Here is a 13,161-nt window from a genome sequence, read left to right on the forward strand (position 1 = left end):
CTCCGCAGTCGGTCCGCGGGAACTTCCTCCAACGCCTCCTACTACTACGGGAATTTTAATCGAGGCGGGCGTTTTTGCTTAACCGAGGCGGCAAGCCAACCACCTCTGTGCAAAGGTCACGGTTAATCGTGGCCTTAACCGGCCAACCCCTCGGTTAATAGATTAACCGTGGCGGGCATCATAAGCTAACCTCGGTTAATACATATTAACCGAGGCGGTTGTCGTAACGTGCCCGTCTCGTTTAAGATTTTAACCGAGGCGGTTGAATAAAGACACCCGTCTCGGTTAAGATTTTAACCGAGGCGGTTTTTATTATCTTGGCCGCCTCAATTAATGATTTCTAGATTTAAAAAATGCTTTTTCAAATTAGAATTTAAATTTTAATTTAAAATTTCGCTAATAAAAACACAGATAAAGCAGAAAATAGATGACAAACATATATTACATTCATTCTCATTCGATGAACCGACATTAAGTTATTACATTAGTGATGTCTTCATCATTGTTTCACAAACACAAATCATTCGTACATCAGCAACTAAGGTCATTCATACATATCATTTTTACCAGAAAAGAGGTCCGGCAAAATGTAATCCGAGATTCGTAACTTGGTGTTCCAGTTTCTGATCCTCTCGAACTTCGGATTCCGCGCTAACTCGTTTTTCTGGTTGAAGAACGTTTTCCCTTCATGCGCGCTCTCTGTGACAAACTTACATATGTCTGCTACTGTTTGTCTGAAGTCTTGGTCGACCTTCTCCCTTCGCCACCATCCTTGTGCTTTCTTGAATTGCCGCCAGCTACTGCTGAACTGCTGCACGTCCTTAGGTACTCGCAAACGTAGAATCCACATAGAACTGAGACATAGGGTTGTTTAGCGCACTGCACGATGTATAATACACAATCATTAGAGCATATATAATAAACAATCAGTAGGAGTAGTAGAACTAGTAGTAGTGAGTAGAGTAGAGTAGAGGAGTAGTAGTAATAGAAGGAGGAGTAGTAGGAGTACTAGAGTAGAGTAGAGTTGTAGGTGTAGTATTAGAAGAGCAGTAGTAGTAGTATTGGTACTTACCGGGAACTCACGTCTGAGTTTCAGTTTCGTGCCATTCTTGACCTTCTTCTTCTTAGATCTTCAATCATAGTAGTCGGGATCTTTCACGTACTTCTTATAAGTGTTGTACGAAAAAACACTAGTGTCAACGACATTTTTAACAAGTATGTTAACTGTAAATGAATAAGTTCGGTCACTTACTATCTCAAATAACTTTCAAATTACTAGTACCCTGCTTTGTTTGTATCCCGCAAAGAGTCAAATATACAGGCCCTTCCGTCCTGAGGATAGATTATAAAGGCAATTCAGTGGCCCATTGTTGTATTCTTCAGGGCTCCGGACTCCATCAGCTCCCACAATCCTCTGCTTTTCGGACACAACCACGTGTTTTTTGCTGTCTTTGGGTATCGGCCAGTAGGCTACTTGCGCGCAGCGGCTTGCTAATACCCACTGATCATCTTTGTAGTCGACACTTTGGAGCTCCACGGTGGTTAGCCCAAAGTCATCCACGACAACCCCCTTTGGTTTGACCCACTGGCATCGGAAGACAGCTAACTGTAGGTCACCACCATAGTCAAGTTCCTGTATCTCTTCAATCTGCCCAAAGTATGTCTTGGTTTGCCCCGTTGACTCGTCGATGCCCTCATATCGAACATCACTGTTCTGTGTCGCGCTCATCTTGTCCTTCTCCTTTGTGTGGAACCTATATCCATTGATGTCATACCCTTGCCACATGGTGATTTGGGTGGATGGGCTAGACGCAAGCCTTGCTTCATCGAACTCTCCATGGGGTATGTCCTATAGCTCTTTGATCCACGTCGTGAAACTAATCTTATGCTATTTCTAGACCCATGCCTTAGTGCGCTGTCTGTCATGAGCGGCACGGATCTCCTCCAAGTTCTTGTCAACATATGGTTCCATAACCACTAGTTGATTGAGGATGCTGTGATGAGCTTCTTGCACCATTTCGTACTGTACATCGGTGTGTACTTTTGTCCCTGTGCAACCCATTCCCAAGGTTCTGCCTTCATGCTAAGGGACAGGTGGGCCAATCGCCCTTCCATCCTGGATGTACCTAGTGCAGTAGCTAACAACCTCCTCGGTTGTGTATGCCTTGATCATAGAGCCCTCCGGGTAGGCACGGTTAAGGACATATATGTTGAGGGTCGACATGAACCGCTCGTACGTCCACATCTAGTGCAGGTACATGGGGACCAATTCCTGTATCTAATCAACCATGTGCATCATCAGGTGTGGCATAATATCAAAGAAAGATGGCAGGAAGCACGTCTCGAGCTAGCAAAGGGTCTCCGCGATGAACTGTTTTAGGCCAGGCAACTCAGCTTCATCGATGACCTTCTGTGTGATGTAGTTGAAGAAGTAGGACATGCGTGTGATGACCATCTTCACGTACTCTAGACCGATAGCCCTGATAACATTTGGAAGGAACACCGTGAGCATGACATGGCAGTCATGTGCGTTGAAGCTGGTTAGTGTGAGGTCCTTCATCAAGACCGGGCTCTTGATGTTGGAAGAGAAACCAGTTGGCACCTTGACACCCCTAAGCCACTGGCACATGGCCCTCTTCTCATCTCTCATCAGGTTGTAGCTCGCGCCCGGAAGGTCGACTTTCCCACTCTGCGTCGCCGGTGTCGGTGTCGATGTTTCACCACCGATAGCCTGCCACGGGGGTACCCGGGGCAGTATGTTCGGGCTTCAGTGTATGCAGAACTCGATGGTAAATGTAAGAGATAGTCGATTTATCCTGGTTCGGACCCTCGATCTTCGATCGAGTAATAGCCCTACATCCAGTCGGCGTTAGCCTTTGCGTTGGATTGATTGTAAAGTGTTGTGTTGTACAATTGTTCTCTCTGAACTCCTCATCTAAGGAGCCCTGCCCTCCTTTATATAGTCAGGAGGCCAGAGTCCTAGTCGGTTTATAATAAGAGTTCCTAGTAGGATTACAGAATAATACTGCTACTAAGAGTATAGGGGAAGAATCCTAATTAGACTAGGTCTTCTCCCTTCCTCGCGGGGTATCCCGTGGGTCCCGTACCGACAAGCCCTCGAGCACTTCATGGTTGAGTTCTGGAAGCCTCGTCTTGTTCCTTCAAGTCTCGTCTGAGTGCTTTCTTGAGCGAAACCGTGTAGCGCTTCGTGAGATCTTTGTGTGGTGTGTACCTTTTTTGAAGAAAAAAGTACTCCCATTTGGATGTAGCCCCCGAGCCTCTTGCTGTTTGGCACAAGGAGCTTGAGGGTCTTTTCTTCAAATTGCCCTGATTCTTCGTCGAAAGGCTCCCGAGCATATACCCGAGTTCTTTTTGTCATGTGGTCTTGAATTTGTCTGTTTTGAAGAAGTCTTCTGAGTGATGTATGCTTTTTGAAGAAAAAAGTGCACTAACTGAGTGTAGCCCCCGAGCCTCTTGCCATTTGGAACAAAAAGTTAGAGGGTCTTGAATCTTATGTCGTTTGAAAAACTATTGTCTTGAAGTAGTTGTCTTCTGAGTGATGTTCACTTTTTTGAAGGAAAAAGTGCGCTCACTGAGTGTAGCCCCCGAGCCTCTTGCTATTTGAAACAAAAAGTTAGAGGGTCTTGAATCTGAGTTGTTTGAAAGGACTGAGATCTTCTCCTGTTGCAGCCCCCGAGCATATATCCAGGTTGTTTTGTTCATGAAGAACTCGGATGCAGGGTCTTGGCATATTCTCTGGTAGTCTTCTGTTGTCAGATATAGTTGTATGGTGGTGGTTGAGTGTGAATGCTGTTTGTTCATGAGTTGTATAGTGTTGGTATATCCTTTTGAATATGCTTGTCCTTGAGTACTGTTCCTTCACGCCTGAGTCCTTTTTCATTGAATTCTATCTTTTCACTGTGTCCTTTGTTAGGCTTGTTTCGTTTGTGCTCCTGGTCCATGTGCACCACTCCTTCGGTCTATAAATACCCTCCTAGAGTGCTATTTTGATTCATTGAGTGTTTTATTGCTTGTTCTGAAGTCTATGTAGTCATGAATATGGCAGTTTGTGAAGTAGAGCAGCCCCTGGGCGTATTTTGCAGTTCTTGTGTGTCTTGTCATAGCTGGAGGGAGTCTTATGATAGGGATTATAGGTAGGCTAATCCCGCAGCAACATTGTACTTGGAAGTACATGGCGGTAGTTGGAGGGAGTCTTGTGATGTGGAATGCGATCCTTCATCTGGCAGTTCTGGGTTGATCCTCGTCGCCTGCCCTGAGACTGTCCGGTGCAGATTAGCATCATATCTAGCATCACATCGGACTTGGGTAGACAGATGCCTGCTGGCCTTCTCTGCTCCATGTTGTCCCGCCGTGTTGTTGATTTCCGCTTTGGATGCACTGCGCCTATCCTTTGAAGAAAACAGTGTAGCCGAGGGCGGTTTGTCCTGCCGAGTAGCAATTTGGAACGCGTAGTCGTTCCAGAGCCTAGCTGTGTCTGGGTTCCTCTTTGCTTCTTTGCTTTTCATGGTACCAAGTTCGTTGGGTCTTGTAAGATGTGTAATCTTATATTTTTGAAACTAGTTATAATGGAAAGAATCTTGTCTTCTGAGTTGCAATTCTTTATTTTCCTGTTGTCCTGGTTGTCGATGAGATTTCCGAGTTCTTTCTTTAAGGACCGGGTTGTTGCGCTCCTTCTGAGATAGCCCTTCTTTGCTCTATTGTTGATGTGTTCTTTTTGGGGTGATATGATAATTCTGCCATGGTGCTGGATGTATAAGTCTGAAATCTGCCCGTTGAACTGTACCGTTGTGTGGATTTGAGCCGTCCGTCATTTTAGCTGCGTCGGTAAATGGACCATTACGTCCTCATGCCATGTTAAAACGGGCCTGGTGGGCCGCGTTTTTACCGATGTAAAATCTATTTAAAGGCCTTTCTCCTCCTTTTCTTTGGTACCCTGCCTTTGCCTTGAAAACCCTAGCCTTCGCAACTCCGCCGTCGCCATTACCGCCGCCATCTGAGCCCCGCCGTCCGAGCCTTCTCTTTCCCTAGTGCCTTTTTGCCTCTGTTAGTACATGGGTAGGAAGAAAGTCACGAGCAAGTCCTAGGTAACCTTTGTGGATGAGGAATCATCACTTTCCGTGATCGAGAACCAAGAGTTCATGGCCATGAGGGCTACCCAGAAGGTTTGGTCGGCTCCGACAACGACTGAAGACTAGCTTCACGAGCTTGTTGGCGATGGCCTGATCCAGAGCAAGGACATTACTAAATGGAGGGCTCCAGGCGAGCATCGGGTCCTTGCTCCAGGTCTTGGTGAGATCATTCTCTTCGTTTCCTTTGTTCGTGCTAGACTTTGCCTCCCAGCTTCTGTTTTTCTTCATCGGTTTCTCGGCTATTTTGGGATTAGCCTGAATCACCTTGCTCCCAATGATGTTCTCCATCTTTCTATCTTTGTTCATCTCTGTGAAACCTTCCTTGAAATTCCTCCTTCTCTTTCCCTCTTTTGTTACTTCTTTCGTTTGAAGCCCCAACCTCGCCGCGATGACACCAGCGTTCTTGGTGGCTGTGGGATTCAGTTTCGCCAGGGTTTTAGAAGTAAATTCTTTGACTATGACCTGGTTGATTCTGTAAGAGATTGGCGTACTAACTGGTTTTATGCTGCCAACTTGATTTTTCCTCTTTCTGTTCACTCCGGGTCTGGTCCCTTGGTTAATGACCGATGGGAAAAGAACTCGGTGATGACTACTGAGCTCCAGACGATCAAGCCCTTTCTCGAGAAGATTTGCACTCTAAAGCAGCAAGGCTTGACCAGCTTCGGTATTATTTCAAGTTTTCTTCGCCGCCGAGTTCAACCTTTGAAGGAGCACGAACATTACGGTTTTGAGTACTCTGGGGCAGAGGACCCTTCTTGTATGGTCCCTACCCTTGAGTTGACCGACGAGGAAGTGCTCGAGCATCTCCAGAAGATGCTGAAAGGAGTAAGCGTCGTTCCGCTTGCTATCCTTGAGTACAGCGCAAAGAACCCGCCCCCTGCTGTGAGTTGTTCTTTTCTTTATTCGGGTACTTTTGATTTTCTTTCGTTGTTTCCACTTTTGCTTAATCTTCCTTGTCTCGTTGTTTTATACTTTTATAGGAATTGGGGCGTAATTTCGCTGATCCAATTCCCCTTGATGATCTCCCTGCAAATGTGGATGCTATGGTAGTCTTGCTGGGGCGTCCTTGACCAGTAAGTTTCAAACTGCTATTATGCTTCCTGATGTTTCTTCCGCATTTTCTGACGTATATGAAGAGTATGTTCCTCGTCTAGTTCCTCGAGGCCCTCGCAGTGTTGGAAAGAGGGGGCGAGCTAAAAGTTCTTCTGGTTTGTCTTCTGCCAAGAAGTCTCGCCAGTCAAGTACTCGTCCAGGTACTCTAGTTGTAGCTAGCATGCTCTTAGGTGAGCATATTAATACGCTCTGTCCCTTTGTTTTTTTTTTGTTTTTTTGTCTTTAACCGAGTACTTTTGTCCTTTTTCAGCTGGTGCTTTGGCAACCTTGGTCGAGAGTGAGGCGAAAGAGGACGATGATGCTGCCCTTGTCACTCGTCGATGAGTTGTTTTCTTGCTTTCCTGTAGTTGAAACCTTCTTTTTGTTCTGACTTTGGTCTTGATCTCTTTGTAGTAAGCGGTCATCGGGTACAAGTTCTTCTGGGGCACCGGCACCGAGTTCCTCTGAGATTCTGGTACCAAGTTCCTCAGAGATTCTGGTACCGAGTTCCTCTAGGGCTCCGGCACTGAGTTCTTCTGGGGTTCTGGTACCGGCTACGCCGCTCCTGCCGCAGAGTGGCGGCGACATCTTTGCTGCCATAGTCCCACCTTTAAAGTCTTCTTTTGGTTTTATGAAGAAGAAGATAGTTGAGTAAGTGATTCCTTGTTATGCTTCTTTGTTTCTCTCTCTGTTTTTCCCTGACTCATATTCTTATCGTCGATTTTTCTTATGATTTTGTAGACCCTCGCCTTCCTTTAACCCTTTGCTGACTTCTTCTCAGTCCTCTGACCCGCCTCTATGCGCTGAGTCTCAAGGCTTGGAATGTTCGGTCGGCGAGGAAGCTGTGGGGGAAGCTGGGTCCCCTACCGCTGTTGATCCTGTTGCTTCGGAGGTGACCGTGGCCACGGCGGTGGGTACTTCTGGGGAGGTAGCCGGGGCTTCCTAGGATACAGCCCTGGTTTTGTCTTCTTTGCCTGCGCCAGCTTCTCCCTCTGCTCCCCTTAGAACCAGTAGTTAGCGTTTGGACGGCGATGTGTTGCTGTAGTTCGACACCACCCATCGTCTGTCAGAGTTGATAGATGCCTGGGGGGCCCTTTCGACTTCCTTTAGTGAAAAGCTTCAGGTGAGTTTTTCTGGAGTTCTTTCTTTGGATGTTTGATCTTTGTTTTCTTCTTATGCCTTTTCTCTCTCTCTCTTTTTGTTCAGTCTTTCTCTCGAGATCATACCGGCTTCTTTTTGTCGTTCGAAAATGAGAAGAAGTTGTCTTCTGAGGTAAGCGCCCTAAAGGCCGAGCTTGACCTCCTCCGGGCCGAGTTGGAGACTGAGCGTCAGATGCACCAAAAGGAGGAGAAAACTCTTCGTGCCCGGGTGGTAGAGGTAGAGAAGCAGAAGGATGCTGCGAAGAACGAGTGCAAATGTATTGCGGGTTCTTTTTATTTCCTTTTGTATTCTAGCTTCCCTTTCTGCTGACTTTTTGTTTTTTCTTTTGTACTATGATTTTCCTTTCCGCTGACCTATTTCTATTGCCTGGTCTAGCTCTCCGAGTTGAAAAGCAAAAGCTCTCGGAGGGTATCGAGGAGATGAAGACGCTCGCTCAAACTAGCCACAATAAGGCTGAGGAGGTAATTACTCAAGCTGAAGAAGAACTCGCGCTTGCTAAATTGATTAGGTGTGGAGCTGATAGAGATCTTGTGTAGGCCCAAAAGACCTTCGAGGACTTGACAGACAAGTTGGCAATGGCTACTGAAAACTGGAAAGCTTTGTGGAAGTCTTTTCGGTCAGTAGCCGACCTTCTTCGGACTTTAGCAGACGATGGTCACTCTTGGGCTCAATTCATTACCCAAGTGCCAACCTGTTTCTAGGAGTTCATGAAGCATTGTGCCCATCTTTGCACCAGGAATGTTCTTGCCCAGGTCCGGGTTCTTTCTCTAGATTTTCCTTTGTCCAAGGTTGCCAATGAAGCCGAGAGCCAAGAGTACTTGGATGCTGTTGAGAGGTTGGAGCCTGAGGTCGATGACTTAGCCAGGAAGATTGTAGATAATCTTAACATTGATGTTTCTTCTCCTGATGACAATGCCTGATGTAATCGACCTTTGCATTCGAGCTTCTGTAACAAAACACTATACTTTAAAACTAAATGGAGAATCTTTATTTTTTGTCAATGTCTTCTTTGTCTGTATTTCTTTGTCTCGTAATCAACTCGGCTTTGGTAAATTATTGTCTTGACAAACTTTCTTGATCTGTCGAGTGTTTGTGTCTTATAAAAAACTTGGTATACGTAGATTGATGTCTTGACAGACTTCCTTGACTTGTCGAGTGCTTGTCTGGCTTTCGTCTGTGACTTGTAAACAACTCGGTATAGGCCATTGTCTCGACAAACTTTGTGTTCTTGTTAGTACTGAAAAGACTTAGGATATCTCCAACTTCTTCTTCTCAGCTTAGCTCGTAGCGTGGTCAGCATCTAGTCCTATCTCTGGTTGCAAAAATATCCTAGGACTATCAAGCCCCCGAGCACTTCATTGTAGAGCTCTAGAAGCCTCGTCTTGTTTTCTTCAAGTCAGGAACAAGCGTTGTCCGAGTGCTTTCTTGAGCAAAACCGTGTAGCGCTTCTTGGGATCTTCTGAGTGTAGCCCCTGAGCCTTTTGCTATTTGGAACAAGGAGCTAGAGGGTCTTGTCTTGAAGTTGCTCTGATTTATGTTCAGGCTTAGTTTCTGTCGTTTTGCTTTTTGGTTCGGGTGTTAGCTTATTAGCTACCCTCATCGGCGTGCTCAAGCATCTTTTCAGCTCTTTTGCTCTCGGCCGGTATGCTCAGGCGTCTTTTCAGCCATTTTGATTTTTGGTTCGAGTGTTAGCTTATTAGCTACCCTCATCGGCGGGCTCAAGCATGTTTTCAACTCTTTTGCTCTCGGTCGGTATGCTCAGGCGTCTTTTCAGCCATTTTGCTTTTTGGTTCAGGTGTTAGCTTGTTAGCTACCCTCATCGGCGGGCTCAAGCATGTTTTCAGCTCTTTTGCTCTCGGCCAGTATGCTCAGGCGTCTTTTCAGCCATTTTGCTTTTTAGTTCGGGTGTTAGCTTATTAGCTACCCTCATCGGTGGGCTCAAGCATGTTTTCAGCTCTTTTGCTCTCGGCCGGTATGCTCAGGCGTCTTTTTAGCCATTTTGCTTTTTGTTCATATTGGAAACAACTCGGGGAAAGCCATAGTGAGACATATGTTTGTCGAGAAAGAACCATCTTTATTGATCATGAATATTGATAGGTCAGAATAGTACATATGTTGTTGATGAGCGCTATCTTTGTTGACCATGAATGTTGATCTCTTATGTCTTGTATACATATTTTCCCTTGAGTTGTTTTCATGCATAGAATCTTTGTAGCTGACTGATGTGCCATGTATTGTTGACTTCTTTTCCGTCTTCGATTATCAACTTGTATGTGCCCGGTCCGATGACCTTTGTGACGATAAAAGGACCTTCCCATGGACTGAGTAGTTTATGGTGTCCGTTAGTTTTTTGTATTCTTCTTAGTACTAGGTCTCCGACTTGTAATGATCGAGACTAGGTATTCTTGTTGTAGTGGCATCTTAGTCCTTGAAGGTATCTTGCTGATTGAAGGGTAGCGTTTACTCTGACTTCTTCTGTATTGTCGAGTTCTAATCTTCGGGTGTGTTCTGCTTCTCCTTCGTCGTATTGTTCTATCCTTGGTGACATCTAGATCAAGTCTGTAGGTAGTACGGCTTCTGATCCGTAAACCAGGAAGAAAGGTGAGTATCCGGTGGCTCTGCTTATTTGAGTCCGTAGCCCCCATACGACCTTGGGTAATTCTTCCATTCATTTTGATCCATAGTCTACTAGTTCTTCATACAATCTTGGTTTTAACCAGCTAGTATGAGTCCATTTGCCCTTTCGACCTGTCCGTTGGCCTCTGGATGTGCGACTGATGCGTAATCTATTCTGAAGCCACAGTCCTGTGCCTAACTTTGGAATTCTATGGCTGTAAAGGGAGAACCCAAATCCATGATGATTCGATTGGGCATGCCGAAGCGGTGCATAATGTCTTGGATAAACTCGACTGCTTTGGTTGCGTTGTATTTTGTGAGTGGTTTGATTTCAATTCATTTGGTGAACTTGTCAATTGCCATGAAGATGTACTCGAAGCTGCCTTTTGCTTTCTTGAGAGGTCGTACTTGATCCAGCCCCCAGCTAGAGAAAGGCCAAGCAGGTGGTATGCAGATGAGGTTGTAAGCTGGCACATGAGCTTATCTTGCGAATATTTGACAACTTTTGCATCTTCTGACGAGTTCTTCTATGTCTTTTAAAGCTGTTGGCCAGTAGAAACTGGTGCGGAATACTTTGCCGACTAGTGTTCTTGAAGCAGCGTGATTTCCATAGCAACCTGAGTGTATTTCATCTAGGATTTCTTTGCTTTATTCAAATGAGACGCATTTGAGGAGTACTCCTGAAGATGTGGCTCTTCTGTAGAGCTTGTCTCCTACTAGGATGTAATTCTTGCTTCTGCGAACAACTCGGGTAGCTTCCTCTTTTTCCGCTGGCAACTTATTCTCTTTGATGTATCAATAAAAACCTGGGTCTATGAAGTGGTGATTACCAAGATCTGGGTGCCTTTGGCTGAGATTTCAGGGGTTATCTCATCGGGTTGTTTGATAGAGGGAGCTGATAACTCCTCTATGAATACACCGGGTGGGACCTTCGCCCTGTCTGATCCAAGCTTTGCGAGGACGTCTGCCGCAATATTAGAATCGCGTAGGACGTGTAGAATTTCTAATCCTTGAAAATATTTTTCGAGCTTTCGTATTTTAGTACAATAAGCGCCCATGTTTTCTTTGGTACAGTCCCAATCTTTGTTGACTTGATTGATTACCACTGTTGAATCGCCGTAAATGAGTAAACGCTTGATTCCGAGGGTAATTGCCACTCATAGCCCATGGATGAGGGCTTTGTATTCTGCTTCATTGTTTGTAGCTTGCCATAATATCTGAAGGACGTACTTTAGTTGATTTCTATCTGAAGAAATTAGGAGGACGCCTGCACCGGCTCTGCCTAGCTTGAGTGATCCATCAAAGTACATCTTCCAATGATCAAGGATGGTACTTGACATAGGTTGTTGAATTTCTATCCATTCGGCAACAAAATCAGCCAGGGCTTGAGATTTAATTGCCTTCCGTGGGGTGAAATCGATATTAAGAGCACCAAGTTCAACTGCCCACTTAGATATGCGCCCCGTTGCATCTCTGTTGTGTAGGATGTCTCCAAGTGGGAAATCTGTCACCACGGTAATCCTGTGGCTTTCAAAATAGTGACGAAGCTTGCGTGAAGTGATCAGGAGGGCGTAGAGTAGTTTTTGCACATGCGGGTACCGGATTTTTGATTCTGACAGTACTTCATTGATGTAGTATATGGGGCGTTGTACTTTATATACACGCCCTTCTTCTTCTCTTTCTACGACAATCGCAGTGCTGATCATAGTAGAAGTTGCCGCAATGTACAACATCATGTCTTCATATTTCTTCGAAGGTGTGAGAACGGGTGAGGATGTGAGATATGCCTTGAGCTTCTTGAAAGCTTCGTTGGCTTCTTCTGTCCACTCGAACTTGTCTGTCTTCTTTAGCAATTTAAAGAAAGGTAACCCTTTTTCGCCCAGTCTAGATATGAAATGATTGAGGGCCGCCATGCAACCTATTAGTTTCTGCACATCTTTGACACTTCAAGGAGGGCCCATCTCTGTTATGGCTTGAATTTGCTTGGCACTTGCTTCGATTCCACGATGACTGACTAGGAATCTGAGTAGTTGTCCTGAAGGAACTCCGAATACACATTTGTTTGGATTCGATTTCCACCTCCATCTTTTTAGGTTTTCGAAGGTTTGCTTTAGGTCTTCAATTAGTGTATCCAGGTTCTTTGTCTTTACCACTACGTCATCCACGTATGCTTCTATGTTTTCGCCGATCTGATCACCGAGGCATGTTTGGATAGCTCTTTGGTAAGTCGCACCAGCATTTTTGAGTCCAAATGACATGGTTTTGTAGCAGTAGGCACCGAATGGAGTGATGAAAGATGTCTTGCTCTGGTCTTTTTCCTTTAATGCAATCTGGTGATATCTTGAATAGCAATCAAGGAAGGATAATAGGGCAGATCCTGCTGTTGAATCAACTATCTGATCAATGCGTGGTAGTCCGAACGGATCTTTCGGGCAGTGTTTGTTGAGATCTGTGTAGTCGACACACATGCGCCACTCGTCTGTATTCTTTTTCTGTACCAGAATTGGGTTTGCTAGCCAATCTGGATGGAGGATTTCTCTGATGAATCCGACTGGCATTAGTTTTGTAATTTCCTTTTTAATTGCTGCCTTCTTGTCTGGTGAGAATCGTCGTAGTCGTTGCTTCACAGGCTTGGAGCCTTCATTGATACCAATTCTGTGCTTAGCCAACTCTCTTGGGACCCCTGGCATGTCGGCCGGCTTCCAAGCGAAGATATCTTTATTGTCCCGAAGAAAATTGGTGAGCGCGAGTTCCTATTTTGCCGACAGGTGGGCGCTGATAGTTGCCATTTTGAGGGATCACCGGTGCCCAGGTCGATTTTCTTGACGCCGGCTTCTTTTGGTGGTGCTAGGATGCTGGGTTTTAGCCGGTATCTCTAGCTCTTTTGGGCTCATTTCTGCTGCAATAGTGGTTATTTCTTTTCTTCCATCATTGGCCTATGCTTTTGCTACAATTTGGATTGCCTGAACATCATAGTCAAATGAGCACTTCAAATCACTCCGAAGAGAGAGAACACCATTAGGCCCTGGCATCTTAAGCAACATGTATGGATAATGTGGTATTGCCATGAATTTTGCTAGTGCTGGGCGCCCGAGGATTGCGTGATATGATGAATCGAAGTCCACGACTTCAAACTTGATGA

Source organism: Miscanthus floridulus, chromosome 14, assembly GCF_019320115.1.
Source record: "Miscanthus floridulus cultivar M001 chromosome 14, ASM1932011v1, whole genome shotgun sequence".
NCBI classification, from domain to species: domain Eukaryota; kingdom Viridiplantae; phylum Streptophyta; class Magnoliopsida; order Poales; family Poaceae; genus Miscanthus; species Miscanthus floridulus.